Raw genomic sequence first — 15,498 nt, 5'->3', positions numbered from 1 at the left:
GCCCCTTGGAAGTGGAGAGGAGGCTTGAAGTAAACAGAAAGGAAATGCTGTTTCAAATCCACTCCCAAAAGGCCAAGGAAGGCCTTGATGTTGGAAAGAGATCACCATTGACTATTCATTTCCTGCCCTAATGGACTCGGAGACCAGAATGGCTACAATGCTCTAGGGGTTGTAGGGGCTACAGTGCGCAACGTCCTTATTGGATGAAATCTAGAAGTCACTCTAAGCAGAACAGAAATGACTCCTTTACCCACGTGTCTCAAACTCTCAGACTCCAAGCAGATGCTTCTTTGGCCCAGCCTTGTCGCAGCTCTGTGCTTCTGAGATGCCCCAGAGTGGTTAAGCCTAGCATGGGCCTTGCAGTCAGGAGCATCTCGTTAAAATCAGACACCTCCACTTACTCATCGTGTGTCCTGGGGCAATAATGTCCCTTTTACAAACCTTCTCTTCTCCTCTGGTGAAGTATCATTAGGATCGTGGGGTTTTCTGGGGAATTAATGAGGGAACACAGCTCATGCCCAGCATGTCCACATGCCAGGGCCGAAATGCACCTGAAAACCAGTGCTCAGTCCAGCCACACCCGTTGCTTGCTCCAGTGTCATTTCTCATTGCTCAACATCCAGGCTTCAGAGGGATTTTACTCTCACCTCCAGGAGTTGTTATCATTCATATTATTCCTATTGTAGGCACACCACATGTCCCTCCTGTTTTAGCTGGAAAGAGAGATCTTACCACAGGATGGCAGCAAATAATCTCCAAAGTCCTTCCCCACTCCACCGTTTCAGGAGTCTATGAAAATGACCTATGGCTGGAATTGACTGAACTGTAACTGAACTGTAACTCCAGCCAGTCGCCGAAGCCACAAGGAGCCTCCTTCTCTGCTCCTTCCCATCCAGGCAGGAACTTCGGTGCTGTGTAGAGAGTCTGGGGCTGTTCTTGAGGCTCAGAGGGCTTCGCCTCCCTGCCTTCCTTTCCTTAAGCCTCTCCCTAGATTTCATGAAATCAATTCTCTCTCTCATTCTCTCTCTAGCCTTCAGACAGAGGACTTAGCTCACTAGTTTTTCATTTCTCTTCTCCCTAAAGTATTATCTTTTGCATCACCATTCCCCTGAATCTCGGCTCTGAAGCATGCTCCCACTGACCGTGATCAGGATCCTGGAACACTTTCCAGCCTGGATGTCGCAGTTCAGGCTCCTGCTTATCTCCAGGGAATCAGATTGCAGAGTCTTGGGTCTGTCGATCAGCCAACCATCAACACGTAGTTTATTTTTAGGACACTATCGTTGATGAACATTAGGATATGTTCCAGCTGTACAATAGAGTAATTCACAGTTTTTATGGGTTATAGTCCATTTATATTTCTTATGAAATATTGGCTATACTACCCCTGTTGTACAATATATCCTTATAGCTTATTGTATACATAATAGTTTCTACTTCTTAATACCCCACCCCTATATTGCCTCTTCCCCCTCCCCTCACCCAACTGGTAACCACAAGATTGTTCTCTGTATCTGTGAGTCTGAGTCTTTTTCATTATATTCCCTAGTTGGTTGTATTTTTTAGATTCCACATATAAGTGAGATCATACAGTATCTGCCGTTCTCTGCCTGACGTTATTTCACTTAGCATAACGCCTGCTAGGTCCATCTACGTTGCTGCAAAGGCAAAATTTCAATCTTTTTTCTGGCTCAGTAGTATTCCATTATATACTTTATCCTTTCGTCTGTTGGTGAACACTTAGGGTTGCTTCCATATCTTAGCAATTGTAAAAAATGCTGCTGTGAGCACTGGGATGGATGTGTATCTTCTTGCATTAGTATTGTTGTTTTTTTTGGATATATGCCCAGAGATGGAATTGCTGGGTCTATTTTTAGTTTTTTTGAGAAACCACCACACCGTTTTCCACAGTGGCTGTACCAACTTACGTTCCCACCAATAGTGGACAAGGTCAACACGTATTTATTGCGTGTTCCAATTCTGGCTTTAGAGGGATGAGTTTGAGTCCTGATTCTGCTCTTTGCTAACCACGTGACCCTGGGGAAGGTTTATACCCTCTCTGAGCCTCTGTCCCCTCATCTGTCAAATGATGCTACTTTGTCGTGGTAGCTGGGAGGGTAGGGATCATGCACACGTAGAGCAAGGGGTTTTATTTTCATAAAAACAAATTTTATAAAGAATTTATAATCTAATGGGGAGGAGATATATAAATATGTCATGAGATAACACTGCCTACAGTGGTATAGATTCTCGCGCCAGGGCTTCAGAAGAGCTGGCATATTAGGTCGGTCTCTTCCTCATGTGACATAAGTCTGAGGCTGTTCCTGAGGCTCAGAGGTTCTCCCAGACTGAACAGGGTCTGTCTAGGCAGCCTCATTATAAAACAAGTCACAGTACCCTAGTGATCTGTATGGTATTACCTTGAACATTAAAAGACCAGTCTTCCCAGCTCCCCCCTCGGCATCACAGGGCTTCTTGGCTAGAATTCTCCAGATGGGATGTGTGACCCACAGTGCCACCGTCATTCATAATTATGCATTAATGTCAGCAGTATCTTGAGCACCTACCATTTACCAGCCAAGCACAGATCCTAGCAGGGAAAATACTTTAGTGAGTACTAACATTTGTGTGATCGGTGCTAGAAGAGGGTCAGACAGGGGACTTCCAGAGAAAACACCACTGTACACTGGGCATATCTTTCTCTCCCCAAATCTCTAAGAGGCATTATTCCAGCACTCTGCCTCTGAGCGGGATTATTCTAGTGTTAAGGATTTCCAGGCACTAGCTTTCATATCTAATCTCCCTTTCACATGAGAATGCCCCAGTTTAGTTAAATTGTAATTTCTTTAACCATGTATAATGTAAAACCCAGAAGAACAAGGCATATGTTAAAACCTGTTGTATAATAGTCACCTCACAACAATCCCATGAGGAGGCATTGCTATATCCGTTTTACATACCAGAAAGTTGAGATTCAGAGAATAAGTAATTCACTCAAGGCAAACTTGCGATTTAAGCCACATCCATATCCAAAGCAGAAGTTCCCCCCCAGACCACTCTAGCCCTGGAATTGAACCCTAACTATGCATTGCAAACCCAGGACTTCATCTAAAACATACAATGGCAGGAATTCCTGTTGTGGCGCAGCGGAAACGAATCCGACTAGGAACCATGAGGTTGCGGGTTCGATCCCTGGTCTCACACAGCAGTTAAGGATCTGGTGCTGCCGTGAGCTGTGGTGTACTTAGCAGACTCAGCTAGGATCTGATGTGCTTCGGCTGTGTCATAGGCCAGCAGCTCTAGCTCCAATTGGACTCCTAGCCTGGGAACCTCCAGGTGCCATGGGTGCAGCCCTAAAAAAAGGGGGCAGGGAGCAAAAAATTAAAATAAAATAAAACATACTAGGGCATAATCTCCTAGATCAGTGTTTTCCAAGTTGTGGGTCATCCGTTTGGTGGGTCCTGACCAATATTTTTTAATGAAAGAATAGAATAGAACAGAAAATATCAGAGTGCACCACATGTAGGAAAATATGATTTTAGGAAATTTTTATTTTAATTGTAGATGATGTAAAAGTGGAAAGCCACAGTTCCAAGCCTTTGGTGATCACACCAAGCAATAACTTTTTCACTCTGTGATTTTAAGGGTTTGACTGCCTTTCGGTTTCCAAAACTGCCTACTCTCCAGAAACATTCATCTTTCTAACACAAATAGTTCCTCAGGATGTGATGATTTGGACTTTTATCTTTTTTTTTTTTGGTTTTTTGCCTTTTCTAGGACTGCTCCCATAGCATATGGAGGTCCCCAGGCTAGGGGTCCAAGTGCAGCTGTAGATGCTGGCCTACACCACAGCCACAGCAATGTCAGATCTGAGCCATATCTTTGACCTACACCACAGCTCACGGCAATGCCAGATCCTTAACCCACTGAGCGAGACCAGGGATTGATTTCGCATCCTCATGGTTCCTAGTTGGATTCGTTAACCACTGAGCCACGACGGGAACTCCTGGACTTTTATCCTGACAAGTCAAGGGTTCTACCATCATATATTTTCCAAATTCAGTTTGGGGCTCTGCTAACATATACGACCCAACCCTCCACAATCACCCCGCGCTCCAGTGAACTTGAAGATGGGCTCCATAACCAAGTTAAACTTCTCTTAGACAGCTGCATCTACTATCATTACTGTAGCCAAATAAAGCAATGAGTGCACTCTTGATACTTTGCTCTGGAAGCAGAAGGAAGGGGAGGAATTCCTTGTTAGCGCTGACATTTGGTGGTTGTCAAGAGGCCAGCATCCCAGGATCTTGGCCATTTGGAATTTATTTATTTTTATTTATTTATTTATTTTTAATTTTGTGGTGACATCCATGGCATACGGAAGTTTCCCAGCCAGGGATTGAATCTGAGCCACAGCTGCAACCTGAGTCTCAGTTGCAGCAATGCCGGATACATTAACCCATGGCCCTGGGGCCAGGGATAGAACTCACACCTCTGCAACCACCAGAGTTGTTGCAGTCAGATTCTTAACCCCCTGCACCACAGCGGGAACTCCTGGGATTTATCATTATGTGCACATCTGTATCTATCTATCTATCTAGTGTGTACTCCGAGCAGGAACCAGGTACCAACCCTGACTGTAGCCAGATTGATTGATTCCTCATGTCCCCACACCCTTCCTGGCTCACCTCCTTCCTCCTTGTGTTGGATGAAGCAAGGCAGGGAGAAAGAACAGGGACTTAGAACATATCGGGGTCACAGGATGCTGGGTAAGCTTCTTAAACTCTGGAAGACTCTGCTGCAAAACCAGGATAAGAAAACAACAACCTGCACTGGTTAGGGGGATCTTACTTTATTTAACCCTCAAAATGTCTCCTTTGATGTTAAGTTCCAGAAACTTACTAAGCATTCAACAAATATTGGATTTCTTCCCCACTTCTGTTATTTTATATAAGGCACTCGCTAGTTGCCCTTTTTGAAATTTATTTAAAAATTTTTTTTGTTATAGTTGATTTACAAGGTTCTGTCAATTTCTGCTGTAGAGCAAAGTGACCCAGTAATAAATAAATAAATAAATACACATATATACTTAAACATGTATATATGTGTATTTATTTATGTTTATATGTATACATAAATGCATATTCTTTTTCTCACATTATCCTCTATCATGCTGTGGCACAAGTGATTGGATATAGTTCTCTGTGCTATACAGCAGGACCTCATTGCCCATCCATTTTAAATGTAATAGTTATAGTTGTCTTTTTAGGGCCACACCTGAGGCATATGGATGTTCCCAGGCTAGGGGTCCAATTGGAGCTACAGCTGGCGGCCTACGACACAGCCACAATGATCTGAGCTGCATCTTCGACCTACCCCACAGCTCATGGCAATGCCAGATCCTTAACCCACTGAGCAGGGCCAGGGATTGAACCTGCGTCCTCATGGATACCGGTCAGTTTCATTACCACTGAGTCACCACAGGAACTTCTGTAGTTGTCTATTAAAGTCTAGAGTCCCACTTCCTTCATCATGGCTTGCCTGGCTTACTCCATTAAAATAATAACAAAGATTTATTGAGAGCTTACTATGTGCTGGGAGATTTCTAAGAAAAAAAATCTAAAAGTATTATCATCATCGTCATTCTACAGATGAGAAAGCTGAGGTTAAATAACTTGTCTGAGGTCACAAAGCTAACAAATGCTGAAGTCGAAATTCCAACTAAGAATTTTATTAGTTTGATTCCAGAGTCTTAGGTTTTAACCACTCTTTTTTATTTATTTATTTATTTTTGTCTTTTTGACGTTTCTTGGGCCACAGCTGCGGCATATGGAGGTTCCCAGGCTAGGGATCTAATCAGAGCAGTAGCTGCCAGCCTACGCCAGAACCACAGCAACGCGGGATCCGAGCCGCGTCTGCGACCTACACCACAGCTCACGGCAACACCGGATCCTTAACCCACTGAGCAAGGGCAGGGACTGAACCCGCAACCTCATGGTTCCTAGTCAGATTCGTTAACCACTACGCCACGACGGGAACTCCCTTAACCACTCTTTTTTAGACTTTTAAATGATTCCAGTCTCCCAAACTGGCCTGTGATTTCCAAGGTGGTATGTTTAACACAAGACAATTTAGCAGCTTTTTGAAAAATGAAGACTTCATGACAATTTTGATACAAGAGGCCCTCTTGGGGTGTTGTGGGAAAAAAAAAAAGCAGGACTCATTGAAGTCAATACATGGGAACTGCAATCAGCCAACCCAATACTTGTTGACTAGGTTGTGTGTGTGTGTGTGTGTGTGTGTGTGTGTTTTAAATAATTTTATTAGAGTATAGTGGACTTAACAATGCTGTATTAGTTTCAGGTGTACAACAAAGTAAATTGGTCATATGTATATATCCATAGATATATCCATTCTTTTTTCCCATATAGGTTAATACAAACTATTGGGTAGATTTTCCTGTGCTGTGCAGTAGGTTCTTGTTTAGCGTCTATTTTTACAGTGGTGTGTATGTTATTCCCGCCCTCCCAACTCTCCCTCCCCGCCACAGTTTCACCTGTGGTCACCAAAAGATTGCTTTTGAAATCTGTGAGTTTATTTCTGTTTAAAAATATGTTTTTTTGGGAGTTCCCGTCGTGGCACAGTGGTTAACAAATCCGACTAGGAACCATGAGGTTGCGGGTTCGGTCCCTGCCCTTGCTCAGTGGGTTAACGATCCGGCGTTGCCGTGAGCTGGGGTGTAGGTTGCAGACACGGCTCGGATCCTGCGTTGCTGTGGCTCTGGCATAGGCTGGCAGCTACAGCTCCGATTCGACCCCTAGCCCAGGAACCTCCATATGCCGCAGGAGCGGCCCAAGAAATAGCAAAAAGACAAAAAAAAAAAAAAAAGGTTTTTTGGGAGTTCCTGTCATGGCACAATGGTTAACGAATCCGACTAGGAACTATGAGGCTTCAGGTTCAATCCCTGGCCTTGCTCAATGGGTTAAGGATCTGGTGTTGCTGTGGCTGTGGTGTAGGCCGGTGGCTACAGCTCCGGTTAGACCCCTTGCCTGGGAATCTCATATGCCACGGGAGTGGCCCTAGAAAAGGCAAAAAGACAAAAAAAAAAAGTTTTTTGTATTATTTTTATTAGATTCCACATATAAGTGTTATCATCTAACTGGGTTTGTTGTTGTTGTTGATATGCTCTATTAGTTTTCTATTACTGTGGCAACAAATTATTACACTTTTTATTACAAGCTTAAAGCAACACAATTTTATTCTCTCACAGTCTCCATTCTCTTACAGGTCTAGGAGGTCAGAAGTGGCAAATCAATGTGCTGACCAGGCTGCATTCCTTCTGAGAGTTTCCAGTGAGAATCTCTTTCCTTGTGTTTTTCAGTTTCTGGATGCTGCCCATCTTCCTTGGCCAATGGCCCCTTCATTGCATCACTCCAACCTCTGGCTTCCATCATCCCACCGCCTACTACTAACTAGTCCTTCTGCCTCCTCTCATAAGGACCCTGGTGATTACACTGGGTCCACCAGAAAATGCAGCAAAAGTTCCCCATCTCACAATTTTTAACAAAGTCCACGATGGGTAACATTTTCAGAGGTGCCAGGGATCAGCCACGGACCTCTTTGAGGGAAACACAATCCAGCCTACAGCACAGCCCAGACCAGGCGTCTGCCCACAGAGGGGTTCACAGTGTAGAGCCCTGCTTCTCTCACAAAGGTGGTACTTGGACGCTCCACGAGGCCCGGGTTCCACAGGCATGAAGCGAACCTTTATTCTCAATTGTAAAGTGGCATGAGCGGTGCTTTAGCATCAAAAGATGGGAGGACTTCTGAGCTCAGCTCTCATTCCCTTTTATCAGGTAGATCACAGACCGTTCACGGCACTTGACTAAGCTCCAGTTTCCTTGTCTGTGAAATAGAAACACCCTCTGCTCTCAGGGCTGACATGGGAGAGGTGGAAGATCCCTTCTGGAAATGGCCTGGTACATAGTAGGATCTCCATGAGATCCTCTTGGGGGACGTGACTGAGCTGCCCAGTGATACAGCACTGTCATGATGAGTCTGCCCACGGTAGAGATGCAAGGTGAGGAGAGAGGCGGAGTCTGGAAAGAAGCAGCTGTTGGTCACATTGCCAGGGCAGGGATGAGGTGGTAGTCTTATTGTTTTTCTTATTTGATTTATTTTGTAAAAACAATTTTTAAAAATCTTTTTTTTTTTGCTTTCTCATCATCCATTGTTAACATCCAATATACAAACACTAGACATCAAATGGCTAACTTCAAGAGACCCTTACATGGAGAATTCCTGCTGTGGCTCAACAGGTTAAGAACCCAACTAGTATTCATGAAGATGCGGGGTCCATGGCTGGCCTTGCTCAGTGCGGGTTAAGGATCCAGTCTTGCTGCAAGCTGCAGGGTAGGTCGCAGATGCCACTCAGATCTGGCGTTGCTGTGGCGAAGGCCTCAGCTGCTGTTCCAATTCGACTCCGTTGCCTGGGAACTGCCATGTGTCACAGGTGCAGCCGTAAAAAGAAAAAAAAAGAAAGAGACCCTTATATGCTTTGAAGATGGTACTGAGATTTGGGAGACTTGAAAATTATGTTGAATATTCAACATTGCTAATACCCAGTTAAACTGGGAAAGCAAAGATCCTTGATTGATTGATGGTCTCAGTTTCCCTCTCTGCAAGTGAAAATTAAAAAAAAAAAAAAATCCTCTCTTTCTAACCAGGTAGAGCACAGTGGAACCTCAAAAAATTTCATTAATGAACATGCCATTTATCTGTGTCTTTTGAAGGATAATCTTTGCTTGAAACAGGACAGTGTCTTTGTTTTTGGCATCAGCATATGAAAGGGTTAAGTACAGGACTCTGTTATGCAAAAGATTTATGAAACTCTACTATTGTTTTTTTGATACTTATAAGCACTGATCACTTTAATTGAAGATAAGACACCTTGCTTTAAACAATTAGCTTTGACAATACATGTATAAGCAGAACATTACACTGCAAATGTGTTCATTTTCTTCTTCCCTGCCACACATATTAGGTAATACAGACAAGAAAAGTAGGCGGAAGATGATTCCAGGTAATTTCAGGGCATTATTACAAAGTGAGGCTGGTGAGATTTTTGTCTTTTTGACAAATTGAAGGAAGCCAGCGGAGCACATCTTGTTTCAGGAGTACATTTTCACTTAGCTAGGCTCTAAGTGGAAATGCATTCCCCCTCGAAAGAAAAATCAAAGTTCTTCAACTGCCAAAGATAAAATGACAAATTTGGCTCCCAGCAATACAATCTTGACAGCCACTAGAGTTCCAGGAAAAGAAAACAAGAAAATTAAATTTGACAGAAACGAAGAGGAGGAAAAAAGGACTTTTTCCCAGTTCGCATCTCAATGCCTTTGAAAGGATTTTAGGGCCATTTAATCACAAACCACTTAAGCATCTCCCCCCATTGTACCCCATAGACATGAATGGTATTTTAATGAAGCTGCCACTCTGTAGACAATAGGCGTTTACATGTTTGGTCCACAGCCTGACTACACGACGACTTGTTCAAGACAACCTGAGAACAAACTGTTCAGCTTCCCATCAGTCCTCATTAGTGTGTTTCCAGAATACCCTTCAGAGGAATTCTTGCAAAAGAGCCTGTTCTGCAATCTGAGCTTTGGATTGAGGAGCTTGTTGGTTCCATGTTTGAAAAGCTCTGCTATTCCATATGGTAGCTGTTACTGAAATTCATTTGGATAAAGTTATTTCAGCCAATCATTTAGTCAATTTTATTAAAAATGAAATGTAAAATTCAGTTCTTCAGTCATGCTACTCACATTCCAGGTGTGCAATGGCCTCTGTGGCTGGTGGCTGCCACGTTGGGCAGCACAGATACAGGACACGGCCCACATGCCAGAAGGTCTTGTGTACTGAGTTATCTCTGAACTCAAAACGCTGTAGGTTGATGGTGAAGGGTGGGAACTGGAAGAGGTGGTACACACGCAGTGCAGGTGGGGAAGAAGGTTTTCAGTAGACATCTCTGCACAGACAGCTGGGAGTTCAAGTCAAAAAATAATCTCTGAGTGCCTACTCTGTGAGCATCAAGCCCTAGAGAAACAGAGATGAATAGTGAGAGGTAGTTCCTGTCCTCAGGATAGTCAGAGTAGGGCGAAAACAACAAATACATATTACAACACTGCTTTAGTACAAGTTATAATGCCAGAGGGACATATCATTAAAGAGCTCTGGGGGTGCTCTTTAATTTCATGGAAATTAAAGATGAGAATCATTAAGTGGCTGAAGAGTGGACGAAAACGATCAGAGGGTAAGGAGAGGATGCTGGAGGGATATTACAGGGAGTAAAGAGAAATGTCAGAGTAGAATTGCTAACGAACACGCACCCAGGATGGAGCCAGGCTAGCAAAGGGCAAAGATCACCCCACATCACCATTTTTTATTAGTCTCCCACCACTACGTTTTGAAGGATGTTTCTCATTATTACCTGAAATAATAGAACGTGCATAGGCTTTGGAGTCAGAAAGACTTGGGCTTGAATCCCATCTCCACTATTTACCAGCTGTGTGACTTTAGGCAACTAACTTAACCTCTCTGAGCCTCTGTCGTCTTCATCTACAGAACTATGGATTGTAACAGATACTAAGTATTGTCATGAGGATTAAATGAAATATGTAAGTGAAAGTGCTTAAGAGAGTGCCTGGCATCTAGCTGAGTAACAGGGGTTAGATTTCCCTTCCCTTTTCTGAAGACAATGGCTTAGCTTACAGGCTTTGGAGACAGACAGCTTGGTTCAACTCCTGACTCTGCCTCTTCCTGGCTGTGTGATATTGGGCATGCTGTATTCTGAGAGGCCTTCCCAAGTGACAGGTGAGTGTGTACATGTGCCAGCTTAAGCTTGAGCATTCTACTTTTGTAGCAGAAAGGAGAACTACTGGCAAAATCACTTGCTAGGACTCCATTCTTATGTGAAGGATAAACACTTGCCAGTTAATATCACGGTAACGATCTGAGCATGGCGGTAACCAATCCTGAAGCCACCGCTCAGAACAATAGGGAATAAAAAGAGTTAAGCAGGGTTATGCTTTGTTTATACTTGTATGGTCGGCTTTGCTTTAATCTGCATCGGTAGAGACCCTTCATAACATTTCCCATGGGTTTACACTTTTAGAACTTAATCACACACGTTGAGCTTACGGTGTTACCTCTTTCATAGCAGATCATCTGTTTCCTTTTCATTCATCTTATCTCCCAAGCCAATACCTAATGTTCTTGAAAGTAGGAGCCAAGTATATGTTCTTTCTATCCCACGTGGTACCTAGCACCGTCCTGCACGTGCTGTAGAAGGAAGGGAGGGAGGGAAGAAGGAAAAAAGGGAGGAGTTGTATTCATGTTAGAAACCTTAAATAAATCTGTATTTGATAATAAAATGACTCTTCTGGGGTGAGACTCATGCAACCTAATATTTAGTGACTAATCATGATATCTTGACACCAAGTGCTGTGTTATGGAAGACTCAGGTCCTCTTTCATGCCAGTCTCAAATAATAAAGATTGTATCCTAGAGGAGTTTTTGGTACAGTGCAGCAGGTTAGGGATCTGGCGTTGTCTCCATTGGTGGCGAGCGTTTGATCCCTGGCCCCACACAGTGGGTTATGGATCCAGCCATGCCACTGCTGTGGCCTAGGTCGAGGCTGCAGCTCCGATTCAATCACTGCAGGAACTTCCATACACCACAGATGCAGGGCTGGAGGTGGGGGCGGGGGGATGGGGGATGGGGGAGACTGTATCCTAGAAACATACTGGAAAAACCTTTAGGGCTCTATCATTTTTTCTAAATTATTTTAAAGAGATATACTAAATGCTTTTGCTTACATTTTATATGTTTTTAAAAATAGAACATGAGGAGTTCCCATTGTGGCGCAGTGGTTAATGAATCTCACTAGGAACCACGGGGTTGCAGGTTCAATCCCTGGCCTTGCTCAGTGGGTTAAGGATCCCGCATTGCCATGAGTGGTGGTGTTGGTTGCAGACGTGGCTTGGATCCCGCGTTGCTGTGGCTCTGGCATAGGCTGGTGGCTACAGCTCCCGTTAGACCCCTAGCCTGGGAACCTCCATATGCCGCAGGAAGCAGCCCTAGAAAAGGCAAAAAGACAAAAAAAAAAGAGAGAAAGAGAGAACATGAATTCATTCCCGTGTAAAACATTTGAATGACAAGGAAACATACAGAGTAAACGCCTGAAGTTGCCTTCACCTCCTTATCTCACTCCCCAGCCCGCTGACAGCTCTGTTAGCTGTCTCTGTGTTTCCCTGAAGCAATTTATACTTTATGCCTGCACCATGTTTGGAGTTGCTGAATTCCTTCTAGATCAAAAATGTCATGATTTTGTAATTACGAAGGGGCTATTATATATATTCATTCATCTAATCAATCTTTACTGGGGATCTACTCTGGATCAGGGGAATATAGTGGTGGGTTATACACACAGTACTGCCTTCTCTTGTTATTGACAGGGAGAGTCCAAGCCCGCTCCTTTGAAAGGGCATCCAAGAAGACGCATTGGGATGGAAACTAGATGCCCGGAAGTTGGAGCGGGGATGGGAAGGAGGACTGAACCCTGTACCATTGTGGTTTTGTGAATGTGGCTGTGAAAGAAAGGTAGGAGCTTACGGAAGGAATGGGGGTGAGGAAAGATTCATTTCACCATGGGAAGAGCCTGTGAAGTCACGTAAGAAATATTTTTGAATACCTTCCATGCCCAGGCACGAGGCTCATCCTCCATGGGAGTATGTGTCCCCCAAGTTAATGCAACAAGTGTGCAGCGAGCTCCTTCCCACTTGGCTGGACACTGTGGGGTGTATAAGCGTGTATAAGTAACCACTGCCCGTCTATGAGCACCACTATCATCTTAGAGGCAGAACTTCTGGAAAACCAAGCCTAGTATGAAAGAGTTAATTTGGGAGGCCAATTCGAACATGTCACAAACCTTAGAAATGTCCACACCTGTGACACAGTAATTCCTCTTCTAGAAATCTTCTCTAAGGCAGTCATCAGTACGTGTAAACAATGAGAAGCATATAGTGGTAGTTCTAAAATGTGGTCTCTGGGTTCAAATCCTGGCCATGCCATTGACTAATTACGTCACCTTGAACAATTCCTTAACTTTACCCCCTTCACTTTAAAATAGGGCTTGTAGTATTTATCTATAAGATTATTGTGAGGCTTAAATGAACTGATATGTCAAACATTTGAAACTTGGTAAACACAAAAATATTAAAGATTCATCATTAAAGCAAAATAAAATGGAGATATCAAAAATCTCTATCAACCATGTGTGGTTTATACAAGCAGAGGGCAGCCAGGCAAAGTGTGACAGAAACTGCTACCTAACCCTCAGCCTATCTTCTCTTTCTTTCTTTTTTCTTTTTATAGCCACACTTGTGGCATATGGAGGTTCTCAGGCTAGGGGTCGAATCGAAGACGCAGCTGCCAGCCTACACCACAGCCACAGCAACATCAGATCTGAGCCACATCTGCGACCTATGCCACAGCTTGCAGCAACACTGGATCCTTAACCCATCAAGCAAGGCCAGGGATCAAACCTGCATCCTCACAGACACTATGTTGGGTTTTTAACCTGCTGAGCCAGAACAGGAACTCCCAGTCTTGTCTTTCTAATGTAGAAGAAACCCTGGTTTTCAGTTGGATATATAATCACTTTGAATAAATACTATGTTTCCCACCCATCCTTGCAACTGCTTACGGCCACATGACTAGATCTCACCAACGGAATATGAGCAGAAGTGATGGGCATACTTTCTGGGCTGTGCCCTTAAAGATTAGGGGTGTACCTCCCCCACCTTTTCTCCCCTTCCTGATTTTCGCATGAACATGGTGGTGAGACATCCTAGATGATGAAGATGAGGGCCACACCTGGGGATGGCAGAGCAATGCAATAAAAGAGCCTGAGCCTCTGGCAACGTCACGGGGCAGAGCCACCACATCAGTTTAGAATTCCACAATAGAGAAACACATTTCTATCACGTTTAAGCCACTGTTGTACTGTGTCTCTTTCACAGTAGCTAAACCTATTTCCTATTACCACAAGGAAATATTATGCAACTATTTTAAATGACGCTTTAAAAGCAGTTTGAACGTTATGAAAGAACGTTTATCAAATAGTAGGTGGAAAAAATCAGATACTACATTGGTACATACAGGAGTTGCTGTCGTGGCGCAGTGGTTAACGAATCTGATTAGGAACGAGTCCATCGTGTAATGGTTAGCACTCTGGACTCTGACTAGGAACCATGAGGTTGCAGGTTCGATCCCTGCCCTTGCTCATTGGGTTAACGATCCGGCGTTGCCATGAGCTGTGCTGTGGGTCGAAGACATGGCTCGGATCCCGCGTTGCTGTGGCTCTGGCGTAGGCCGGCAGCTACAGCTCTGATTCGACCCCTAGCCTGGGAACCTCCATATGCCGCAGGAGCGGCCCTAGAAAAAGGCAAAAAGACTAAAATAAAATAAAATAAATTGGTACACACAATATGATCTCATTAAGTTTTTAAAAACTCATAATTGAAAACACTGGAAGAACTATGCCAAAACAGAATTTATGTTTGAATATTTTTCTTCTACTTGTCTACACTCCTCCCGCAATTTTCTTCAGTGTGCATCCAACCTGTTGATAATCAAGAGTAGATGGAGTATAAAAATTCTAGCCACTTACATTTCAAGACAAAGCTGCCCCCGTTGCCAGGGCAACTTAAAGCAATAACTTGGCTGCTTTCTTTGTACACTCTCTGCATTACAAGCAAATCAGTCACAATCCGTTGCATATAGTTTATCTTCCAATATTATACTTGAGAGTAATACAAAATTTACGGTAGCTGCATTTGTTTCGCACATAATTTTAAAATATTCATCACCACTGTTTTAAGCATATATTATTGTCATAATTTTACAGATTTCAAAACTGAGTCTCAGAGAGGTTATTTGCCCCAGACCTCAGAACTAACAAGTGATAGGACAGAGATTGTAACCTAAATCTTTCTGACTTTACTACATTAATCTAACATACTATTATACTACCTAACATACACATGCACACTCTTTTAATCCTCACAATAATCTATATAAGTATTTTAGTATGCTAATATATTTCCTTTTTTATTAACTAATTTTCAATTGAAAAAGGAATACATACCTCATTCTTATCACGACAAAAAAATCAGACAAATCCCAGTTGAGACATTCCTCTGACTAGTAGCCAGTACTAACTAGTACTCCTCAAAAGGTCATCAAAGACAAGTCTGAGAAACTGTCATAGTCAAGAAGAGTCTAAGGAGACATGACAATTAAGTGTAATGTGCTGTTCCAGGTGGGATCTTGGAACTGAAAAAGGACAGTAGGTAAAAACTAAGGAAATCTGAATAAAGTATGGACTTTAGTTAATAACAACATATTGGAGTTTCCCTTGTGACGCAGCGGTAACAAAAC

This window comes from Phacochoerus africanus, chromosome 1 (assembly GCF_016906955.1).
Source record: "Phacochoerus africanus isolate WHEZ1 chromosome 1, ROS_Pafr_v1, whole genome shotgun sequence".
In the NCBI taxonomy this organism is placed as follows: Eukaryota; Metazoa; Chordata; class Mammalia; order Artiodactyla; family Suidae; genus Phacochoerus; species Phacochoerus africanus.
This window is presented reverse-complemented; position numbering follows the sequence as displayed.